Source organism: Mirounga leonina, unplaced genomic scaffold, assembly GCF_011800145.1.
Source record: "Mirounga leonina isolate KUSES-001 unplaced genomic scaffold, KU_Mleo_1.0 Mir_115, whole genome shotgun sequence".
Classification (NCBI taxonomy): Eukaryota; Metazoa; Chordata; class Mammalia; order Carnivora; family Phocidae; genus Mirounga; species Mirounga leonina.
The window spans coordinates 46,454,890-46,466,149 of NW_023270268.1; the positions used below are offsets into that span (position 1 = coordinate 46,454,890).

At 35.4% G+C, this 11,260-nt stretch overlaps 1 long non-coding RNA gene across 1 annotated transcript in view; it reads left to right on the plus strand.

The window, feature by feature from the left end:
- Nucleotides 1–2,186: 2,186 nt before the first annotated feature.
- The window catches only part of LOC118005433, a 16,326-nt gene continuing 7,252 nt past the window's right edge, over nt 2,187–11,260 (plus strand). Inside the window, exon 1 of the long non-coding RNA XR_004677828.1 lies at nt 2,187–2,310. This is a non-coding gene — a long non-coding RNA (uncharacterized LOC118005433). The remainder of the gene's footprint in view (nt 2,311–11,260) is intronic.

Below are 11,260 nucleotides of genomic sequence, written 5' to 3' on the forward strand. Positions count from 1 at the left end.
GAAGCAAACACAAATGTCCATCAAAGAATGAATAGATAAATAATATGTGGCATATACATATAATGGAATATTATTCAGCCTGAAAAGGAAGAAGATTCTCAACACATGCTGTGACCTGGGATGCACCTAAGTAAAAGAAGCCAGCTACGAGGACGAATGTTCTATGAGTCTACTTGTATGAGGTACCTAGAGAAGTCAAATTCATAGAGACAAAGTAGAAAAAGTGACTGCCAGGGACTGGGTGGCGGTGGGAGGAGACGAGGAATGGGAAGTTATTATTATTAATGAGTATAAAGTTTCAGTTTGGGAGGATGAAAAGATCTAGAGATGGGTGGTGGTGGTGGTTGTACAATAATGTGCATATACTTAATGTCTCTGGACTATACACATAAAATGATAAAATTGTCAATTTTATTTTATGTATATTCTAGTGCACACTCACAAACACGTGTGCACACGCACATACACATATGCGCGCACACACACACCAGCTATGAGCACTTGAAGGAAGTCAATGAAGACAACTTTTTCAAATTGGAAACGGAGATACACATCCACCATCCTGGTGAAAGGGACACAAATACTGAGCCAGCACATTAAAACCATCTACTGATACCCAGCACTGTGCTTCCGGTAGTGAGCCTGGGTCTTTGATGGGCGGATGGACCTCGTGTTTTATAACGGAAGTCAAATACGGTCATATTTAAAATTTTTCAAAACACATAGAATCTAAGCGATGTTAATCACATTAATAACTTTTTCTTCAAGGATTTTCTTATAAGTATCTAGTAAAGAATCCCAATCTGGGCGCCTGGGTGGCTCAGTCGGTTGAGTGTCTGCCTTCGGCTCAGGTCATGATCCCAGGGTCCTGGGATCGAGCCCCGCATCGGGCTCCCTGCTCTGCGGGGAGCCTGCTTCTCCCTCTCCCACTCCCCCTGCTTGTGTTCCCTCTCTCGCTGTGTCTCTCCCTGTCAAATAAATAAATAAATTCTTTAAAAAAAAAAAAAAGAATTCCAATCTGATTTTACACTGAGGATGCTCTGGTGTTCTGCTGTTGTGGTGGCAGTATTGTTTGTTCATTTATTTTTCCTTCCCGCCAATTCACATCACGTAGGAGTTTAGGTGGAAGGGAAAAATGCTTCCATTTTTCATTATCCCCTAATTGCTCTTTATTGCCCCTTCGAAAATATGGTTAAGTAAAAAGCAGAGTGTGATACCCTGGGAGCATGATAGTTTCCAAAGTCCAGAAAGTGGTTCTTGCAGTGTGTGGAGGTTTGCATAATTCCTGTTATTCTTGCAACCCACTCCGCACCCCCCTTCCCTTCCCCAACAGCAAGGGAGGGTGAGAGGGACTGCCACATACAAGTTGCCACTGTTATCTGCTTCTGCTCTTCAGTAACCTGGGAGAAGTATATATATGAGTAGTTCCTTCTATTTGAGGTTGGCAATAGTGTTGGCTTTGATCAACTGTTTTTGTGTCCTTTTTCTACCATTGTCCCTACTGTCCCATAAATATTTTCAATTAGTGCTCCAGCCTGTTAGAAACCTAACCAGTTATGTTCAGCAGTGCAGGACCTGCACCTGTTTTTTATTCTTGTGGCTGAAGTTGAGAGAGACCATAGCTTAATGAATAAGCAACAGTTTCAGTTTTGCAATGCTTTATCTATATGTAACAGGCAGCTATTCATGAGAAAGGAAGTTTAAGGCTTGTAGGTAAAAAACCACTACCCACGTTCCAGGAAAATGCCCGTTTATTGAAGTTTGTTTGTTTTTTTTTCTTTTTACAATATGTCTATAGTCAGATTAGCATTTAGGTCATACTCCAAAGAGTTTAAATTAATTAGTCTTATAAAAGCAAGTTTATTCCTCATGTATCAGCTTGACAGTTTTTGTCTGCATAGAATGGTATTTTGTTTTTCCATGATTATCTTTCAGATACAGAGGAGATGTTTCCTTATGTAAATGAGCATTGCATAATCAAGTATAGATTTAAATAACTTAACTTTTTGAAAACTTGCTTACATATATAAATTTGTGTATACGTTAATTATATATGTATATACGCACAAATTATAGCCTGTCACCATGATTCTAAATGTAAGGTTTGTGAAGACTTTTCCATTCTCCTTAGAATTTATAAAGCAAAATGACTCTGATGTTTCACAACTTCCTCTTTTGGTAGAGTGTCCTTTTGCAGAGAAAAAAAAAAAAATTGACTAAAGAGAGCTGAGTGGAGTCAGAGCCCTTCGAGATGCTGGTTAACTCAACTATTTAAGCAGCTTAACAAGCAACTGAAAATAAGACATTGCGGTAAGAAGAAAGTGATCACTTGCTATTTTTCATTTTATTATTTGGATTACTGTTTGTGGAACAACAATTTAAATGTTGGTTGGATTATAAAATAGATTAGATAAGCCTAATAATTCTAAGTAAGTACTCAATATTTTAAATGAAGAGGTTTACTGAGTTTACTGTTTCAACTTCACATACAACCTTTTGAAAAGCTGGGGAATTTAAAAATTCTTATTGATCTCCAAATTATTTTAACTGAAAAGTAAAAAAAAAGTCTTTTTTTCATAGTTTTGTACACAACTTAGTGCTGAAAGAACCTTTGTCGTAATATAAATTTTGAAAACTTTTTTTCCCCTTGCTGCAGTAAATTCCTAACGTGTAAGTTATCCTACCTATATTTGTTTGTTAATTTTGCATATTACTAGTTGGACATATTCTGGAAAAAAGATATTCTTGTGCTTGTTTCTACTTACTGTGAAAATATATATTATTTAAAGTCTTACATTTCAGTATTATTTTTCATATCATCACATTGTGATGATATTTAAATACTTTCGAAAAAGGGATTTGTAGTGTAGATAGTAGTATTTAAAAATGTAAATAAGGTAAGTAAATCAAATTTTAGAAATTTGTTTGTTTTAAGATTAATTTGCAGTTGTAGTGCCCAAAACCGGAGCAAGGACTATAAAACCATTTGGATTCATAATTTGGGATCAAACTAAACTGAAACTAATTTCATCAGCCAACTCTAAAGTAATCTAAATCCAGCAGAATTATTTTTATTTGTGCGAAGCTAGAGTAATGTATATACATATTAACTATTTAATAGAATTGTATTTCTCATACAGTAATTTTTAAATCATTTTTAAGCAAATAATATACCTGAATGCTTACTTAATTTGGTTTGTTTTTAATTGGAATAATCACATGGCTTCTGAAAAAGAAAGTCTGCATTGTTCCATTAATTAACAGACTTAATTTTAATCAGTTTGGTTAAACAATGCCGTCACACTGGTTCTATTACATTATCTAGAAAATAGGGTGTTTTTAAAAAATTATTTTCATGCAATGTACTGTGACGGGAGTAGCTGTCTTTGGTTACAGAGAGAAGAAAAACAGATTGTTAGTGTTATAAATTCAGGCAATGAAGAGTTGACTCAAGTTTGACATTCTTAACTAGATCAAAATTTTAAAATTAAGTTGATAGTTGTGAGGAATCCATTAAAATTGTGCCTGTTCATCTTTATGTATCACACGCTAATTAAACACACCGGAACCTGATTATTGTTCTTTGCAACAACACCACTTATAATGTCCCTCTCTTTAAAAAAAAAAAAAAAAAAAAAATGATGGAAGTATTTTGAAATGTCCAGAATTTTAAGGAAGAGATAGTTTGATATCATAAACTATCAAGTGCTGTGTGTTTGTCATACATAGTGTGGTATTACACGGAATAACTGATAACAACCAAGAAAAACGTGGCCCAAGGAAATTACAATCTAAGTTGATCAACGCTATAATTCAGAAGGGCAAATGAAGGCCAAAGAAGTAGAGAAAATCCTGTCTTGCTGGCAAGATGGATGTGTTGTAGTTGTGGTTGTGATTGTCATGAACTATTAAAGTCTCTGAATGAACAGCCTAGTTCTAGATTATGGAAAATAAATGTAGAATTTGTTCTATGACAAAATCATATTTACAGAAGAAAATTAGTGCTACCTGGTTGAGTTTCCTGGAGTCATGCGGATTGTTAAAGGGGGCGATCTTACCATTACTGGGAGAATAGCAAGATGCATTGCTTACGCTTTTCTTTCACGTAGTGTAATAAGAAAAAGCCTTTAGAATCCACCCCCAAATCCAAATTTTTTGAAGTGAAATTAGATATAATATTATAAATAATTTATTGCTGGCATATATAAATATTTACTTTTGAACTATAGATGTATATTTTACTGTTTCATTAAGATTACATTCATGTGACACTAAGACATAAATTTTCATTGACTAATATAAGCTGAAACTGGGTGACTGCTGTATAGCATTGTGAAATTTTCTGTCTTAATAAGACATGGTTGACTCTGTGATGTGTGTGTGATCTTACTGGGCATCCGTCAGATTGTTAAATCCAGGGTTGAGCCAACGAATCTCACAGTTTAGTGGGTGTCTGCCCCCTCCTTCACAGTGTGAACTTTCTAAAGCCGCCCACCTGTGCAAGAGAATGACCTGCTTCTAGAGGGCTCTATCCCACTTTGGCAAATATATTACCTCTCCAATAATAATTTCACTTTGAGACAATGATGCTATTTGTTCTTAACATAAATAACTGGACTTCCAAAAGAACTTTTCAAACATTGAAGCACTTGTTTGTTTGGTTTCCCCTTCTTTCAGCCATTTTCTCATTTGCAAAAGTAGATGAGAGTTTGTTGCCCGAAAGAAAGATTGTGGTTTGGGTGCAGACTAAGAGGGATGGCGTGTTTTGAATTCAGAAACGAAAATCCTCTGAATCTGGATAATGTGTCTCTTCCAACCTTTTAAATGCAAATTTGTGTCCACTTACAAACATTGATTTTCTATTTATTTTTAGTGGACATGACTTCCAAATAAGTGCCACATGTAACATATTCATATTTATTCTATTAATAAAAATATGTGTTCAATGGGAAAATTATTGTGTTCACAAAAATATGTGCTTTGGAAGTACATGTGCTCTGTAAGAGAGAACATGTATCTCATTTTCATACAGGAAATAATTTCTGCAAATATAAAGAATAAAGGCAAGTTCTTTTACATTTCTGAATATTTCCATTTAAAAAGATACATTTTACGCAGTGTAATGTACACATCTGTACCCTAGAAAATAAAAACACTGTTTAATTTTGAAATCTTTAAAATGTCAATTATTTGCTGTTTGAGAATTATTGTTTCCAATACTTACCTAACATCATTGATATTGTTATTATTTTATATGAACTAAAATTAGGCACTAATAGATTTGATGTTTTCTAAATACTTTCCAACTCTGTCTTTTCATTATTTTATATGTGTACAAAAATGGGTCTTAATTTTTCAGTATTACTAAGGGAAAGAGCAAATTTGTAGTTTTATATCCAAATTGAAAGAAAAATGGCATTAACATCATTAATTCATATTGGAACCATGGAAAGTAAGTCAGAAATGAAGTTAGCCTACTGGTTTTACTCCATGAGCTAGTGTAAAATGTCACAGCTCATTATTATCCTATTTTACAGATATCTCATTGTAAGTTCTCAGGTTTTTCAATAGTTGGTGGTTATCACAGTATCAAAACTCTTTTCAATTTGGAAACAAACACAAATAGTAATATGATCGTGAAAAAAATCACAGTTCTGATTCTGAAAAAAATAAAATTAGCAGCATTTTTCTTTAATCATACCTCAGTTCGATTTATTTTTGCTTGCATAAGAAAAAAAAATCGAAGCAGAATACTTTTATGTTTTTCCTGTGTTGGTGAACAGATCTGAATTAGAGAAGAGGTAGGAACATTCTCAAGGCAATTAGGCTGCCTTCTGAGTAAAAATCATATCTAATGCCATTGGAGTTTCTTAAATGCTCACTAGAAATGTTTATTACACTTCGTCTACTTAAATTTTTTTTATTAAGAAATAATTTCAAGCTCAAAAGAATTGTAAAAATAAAAATAGTGTAATGAATACCTATATGCCCTTACCCAGATTTACCTAATCTTAATATTTTATTCTATTTGCTTTATAATTTGCACTTATTCTTTCTCTATCTATATCTTTGTCTCCATTTTTTCTTTCTGAACCACTTGAGGGTAAGTTATAAAAAAACATGACCCTTGACTTCAGCTTGTACTTGCTAAAAATAGAGGTAGTCTCTTATGTAATGGTTACAATATCTACTTCATAAATTTACATCGATACTTTTATCTAATATTTGCCCATATTCCAATTTTGCTATTTATCTAACAATATCCTTTATAATATTTTCCCCTCCAGTAAAGGATCCAGTTTAGAGTCATGTGTTACATTTAGTTGCGATGTCTCTTTAGCCTCCATTGCTCTGGAACATTTCCACATCATTTCTTTATCTTTTATAAAATTGAAAACCTTAAAGTCTATCCACCAACTCTTCTTCTTTTCTTTTTAACAGAGTGTTCCTCATTTGTATTTGTCTGACATTTCCTCATGATAAGATTGTGGTCATGCATTTTTTGCTATGATACTGAATAGGTGATGTCTCCCCTCATGCTATCATTACTAGAGCCACACGATGCTCATCTATGCCCCATTGGTAATGCTAATTTAGGTTGCCATGTCAAAGTGTTGCCTCATTTCTCCCTTTTATAATGACAGCCCCTCATGAAAAATTTCCCTTTGGGTTTAATATTAATTGATGTTCTCATCTGATGCAGTCTTTACTGTAATGCATCATAGTTATAAAATCATGATTTTCCAGCTCCAGCACTCTCTGTGTATTTCAGTCAGACTTTTGCATTCTAATGTAAGCAAAAGAACTCCCTTCTCTCCTGTATTTAATTACTAATTTATATATCTGTTACTGGTATAAAGTCACAAATTTCTGTCTTTCCGGTGGTTTATAATTCCTTGCTGCCTTAATTATTACGGTGCTCAAATTGTCAAATACCTGTTTGAGTTATTGGTTAAACTTTTATATTTATTTTATATTTATATTTATAACTTTATATTTCAATTCTGTTCGATCTACATTTAGTTTGAAGTTAATTATCCTCTTGGACATTCCAAAAGGTAGCAATGTCAGAAAAGAAAGTAGGTTATCGGGAGGTATTTGGTCAACCTTATGAATTTATTATTCCAGAGTGGATTTTTAAAAGTTAAATGTGCATGTATCATCACATTTACAGAAAAATAGATAAGAAGCAACCATGAATTTGTGTAGTCCATAAGCACTGGAAAAATTCTCACCCTTTCTGTAAGTGATTCTAGATTCCTGCCCCTTGCACTCCCCCATATTCTACTATAGTAGAATGATGAACACATCCTGATATTTGAGGTAGGAAGAGAAAGTGGGTCAGTGTCAAGATTCATTTTCAGTTTCCATTCTGTCACTTACTGACTGTGAATTTTGGATGGTTACTTTTCTCTTCTCTCTCCAGATATCTAGCCCCATGACTGTAAGTTAAAAAAACATACCTCCTTAACTTTTTGCAAACTTCTGTACTCATACCTCAAAGTGATTATTAAACCTCAGATGTTAACAGGTATCTTAAAGTTAACATGTCCAAAAGAAAGCCCCTCATTGCCCACCCTTCTCTCTGCTCCATGCCCAGTCTTCTTTGGTTAGTAAATGACACCACCTTATATTCAGTTATCCAGGTCAAAAGCATCACTAGTTTCTTTCTTTCCCTCACCTACATCCTATTTATTGGCAAGCCTGTCAGTTCTATTTCCAAAATACATCCCAACATTGACCAGGTTCATCCTTTCCACCATCTTGAGCTCAGTGTAAGACGCTATCATCTCTGTTCTGGACATCTCCATTCTTCTTATAGCCTATTAAGAAATCCCTCTTTTTCAATTCTTGCATTCCTGTCAGCATGATGTTTTAAAATAGAAATCAAATCATGTGACTCCATGCTCAAAATTCTTTAATGGTTTCCTATTTAATTATGAAAAAATCCGAATTCCTCTCTGTTACTTATGTGTCTTGTCCTCTACCTACATCTCCATCCTCATATCCTACCTCTCATCCCTTCATTCGCTATGCTCTGGCTCCACTCCTTATTTTGCCCCTAGGGCATCCTAAGCTCATTCCTGACTCAGAGACTTTGAACATGCTCTTCCCTCTCTTTTCCTGGCATATTCTCCCCACACATTACTGTGACACAACCCTTCTTTATTCAGATATTTGAATGCTCCTCCTAAAGGGTGTCTTCCATGACCAACTACATATTTTATTATCATGTCCCTAACCCAGTCACTCTATCCTTTTAGCTCATTTTAATTTTCTTGATAACACAATGCTACATAAAATTTTTATCTTTATTTCTTTGTTTAATTACTCATTGTGTTTCTGCTACTAAAATGTAAGTTCCGTAAGGGCAGGGTTTGGTCTGTTTTGTTCATGTTACATCCTCAGTGTCTAGAAAAATACATGGAACATACCAGGCACTCAGATGATGAGTAAGCACAAGGCCTCACCAGTTCTGAGCCTCATATACAAATAAAGCAAACGTGTTAAAAATAACAGCTATCTCCCAAGGTCATGTTAGGAGGCCATGGTTATGGTGGTGTTCTGAGCTGCCATGCAATTGTCAGGTGGGATAGTTCCGTTAACACGGAGTGAAAGGAACTGAAACAAAAGAAGTGGTCCCTGGAGACAACAAATAGACCGAGAAGTTCTCTTCTTTGTGTATTGGCTCTCTTCCACTGAGCTAAAAAGGGACGGGTTCACAGTGGGTGCCACTAATCTCTTAGAATCCTGGGGGCAATCGCTCTTGTATTGCTGCCCCACTGACTTTGCACTCGTTCTGCCTCTGCCCTCACCCCCAAGAAAAACATGTGCCCACCCTCCCTTGCCAGTTAGGGCTCATTGCTTCCCTCAAGCCAGATGGAAGAGCAATCTCCTTCCAGAATTCTTTCTTGATTAACCATCTGCCTGTGCTGGCCTCATGGCTATGCATATAGTTCACATATTGTTTTGTAATTATTTCCTGGTTCTATTTTTCATCTTGAAGTGGATTTTAAAGCTATTCTAGGAAAACTGTTTGGGGTTGTTTTGTGTGTGTATCCAACAGATCAAGTTTAAGGTTATAAACATAGGACTTGGTTCTTGAGACTGCTAGGTCCTAAATGATGATGATGATGATGATGATAATGTTAATAACAATAGCTTTACTATTACATTTTTTAGTACTAGTTTTTAGTACCATTGCATATCATTTTTAGTACCAGGTTTTAGTACCAGTTTTTAAAATACCATTGTATATTAGGTGCTTCACATGACTAACAAATTTAACTCCCTCACTAACTTTGTGAAATAAGTATCATTATTACTATTTTACAGATTTAAGGAAAAAAAGGTTCTGAGAGTTAGCTTGATAATGGTCACAAAACTGATGCTGGTGTGTCTGTCTCTACAATGGATCTTTATCATTAATATACTGCCTCTAGTACTTATACTGAGAAGCAGGGTAGGCAAAGCTTTGGTTTAAATACAGTTATAAATGCATACATTACATGGCGCAGCCCCTCCGAAATCTTATACTCTAGTAGGAAAAATCTCAAAAGACGTGAGTTTTCGGCCACGATATGAAAAATGTAAGGTGTCACCTGAGACATTAAAATACTTGAGAGTTATACTTCTTCATACAATGATGGCACAAGGCTCCCTGGGGGAGGCAGCATTAAAGTTGAATGATCAAAGTTTTCATCAGATGAAGTGGAAAAGGATTCAGATAATACATTTTCAAAAAAATTCAGAAAATTGTCAAAGAACTGGAAAAACATTTTAATATTACATGAATTTAACATTGAGGCACTTTTTCTTTTTTTTTTTTTTTCTATTCTATGGTCCAGCCAGAGGAGGTATTTGGTGACCCTGCCTTTGTAGTTCTTCTCAAGAAGTGGGCTATGTGAAGAGAGGATTTTAATTCTTGTGAGAAGCCTCTGTTTCCATTTTGAAGTGCATCTATTCATGTATTCATATATCAAGTATTATCCATTAAGCACCCATCTAGATGCTGTGGGAAAACAGTGACCAAGACCAAGTTTCTACCCTGAAGGAGCTGAACTTCAGTCTAGTGGGGAAAGATGATGAGTAAGCCAGTAAACAAGTAAATTTTTGAAAAGGGAATTTCAGATGATGACGGATAGCAGCATGAAGACAACTCAGCAAAATAAAAGGCTAGAGAAACAGAGAAGGGAAGCTTCTTTACCTACCTGACCTCCCAAGACAGCCTCTGTGAAAGGGAAATATTTAAGCTAAGACCTGAATGATGAGAAGTTTGAGTGTGCCATGCAGAGGACCCTGGGAAGAATGATGGGCAAGTGCAGAGACAGGAATGAGATCTGCCTATCTGGAAAGCAGAAAGGAATAGTCCAGGTCTCAGAGGGTAGTGGGAGATGAAGCTGGGAGGTGGGGTTGACCAAGGGCCAGGTTGCCGAGGTTGTAGGCCAAGGCAAGGAGTTGTACCCTGTGAGCAAATATTTGCAAGGACAGGCACGTGTATGTACTGGGGAAATAGGTACAACAGATGACCCATTCATTATCTGTGTTTAACACAGGCTAGGAAAAACTGTTGTTTGAAGAGAAGCAGCAATTACTACATAGGTCAAAAGCTTTCTCAGGTGATAAATTATTATATTTAGATAAATTTCAAGTAAGCTGAGTTTATCTTCAGAAGTTAACTCATTTTCTTGCCTTTTCATTTTTATAACAGGTACGGGTTTGATAAAAGTGAAAAGGGCTTAAATATTATTTAAATTAGTCAATTTAAGATTTTTCAGTGAAATTCCTGAGGAATAACCGACCTTTATCACGGCCATTGAAATAGGTAGCCTGATGTCTGGTAATGGGGTGATCAGCCACCTTAGTTTCTGCATGGATATGAAGTACATAAGACTAGAGAAAAGGCTGTTTTCCAGTCTCTGGAGACAACAGATGTTCTCTTATTTATTCTTCTCAAATCCCAGCGCCAATGATGGTAGGGACCCTTGCAGCATCAACCTGTTCTTTTTATAAGTAGCAGTTATTTACACTGCATTTTCAGAATAATTATAAATTTCCTCTGATTTATTTGTATTATCCCAAGAGATCTAAATCATCGAATTATTACATTTTAAATCCCAGAATTATATGGACACAACTTTTGGTGGGGGTGGGGGAGTTGGGAGGCTGAGTGTGATTTGGGAAGGGAATACAGAATATCTTACTGAAAAGGACTTCTTCTTCTTCTTCTTCTTCTTCTTCTTCTTCTTCTTCTTCTTCT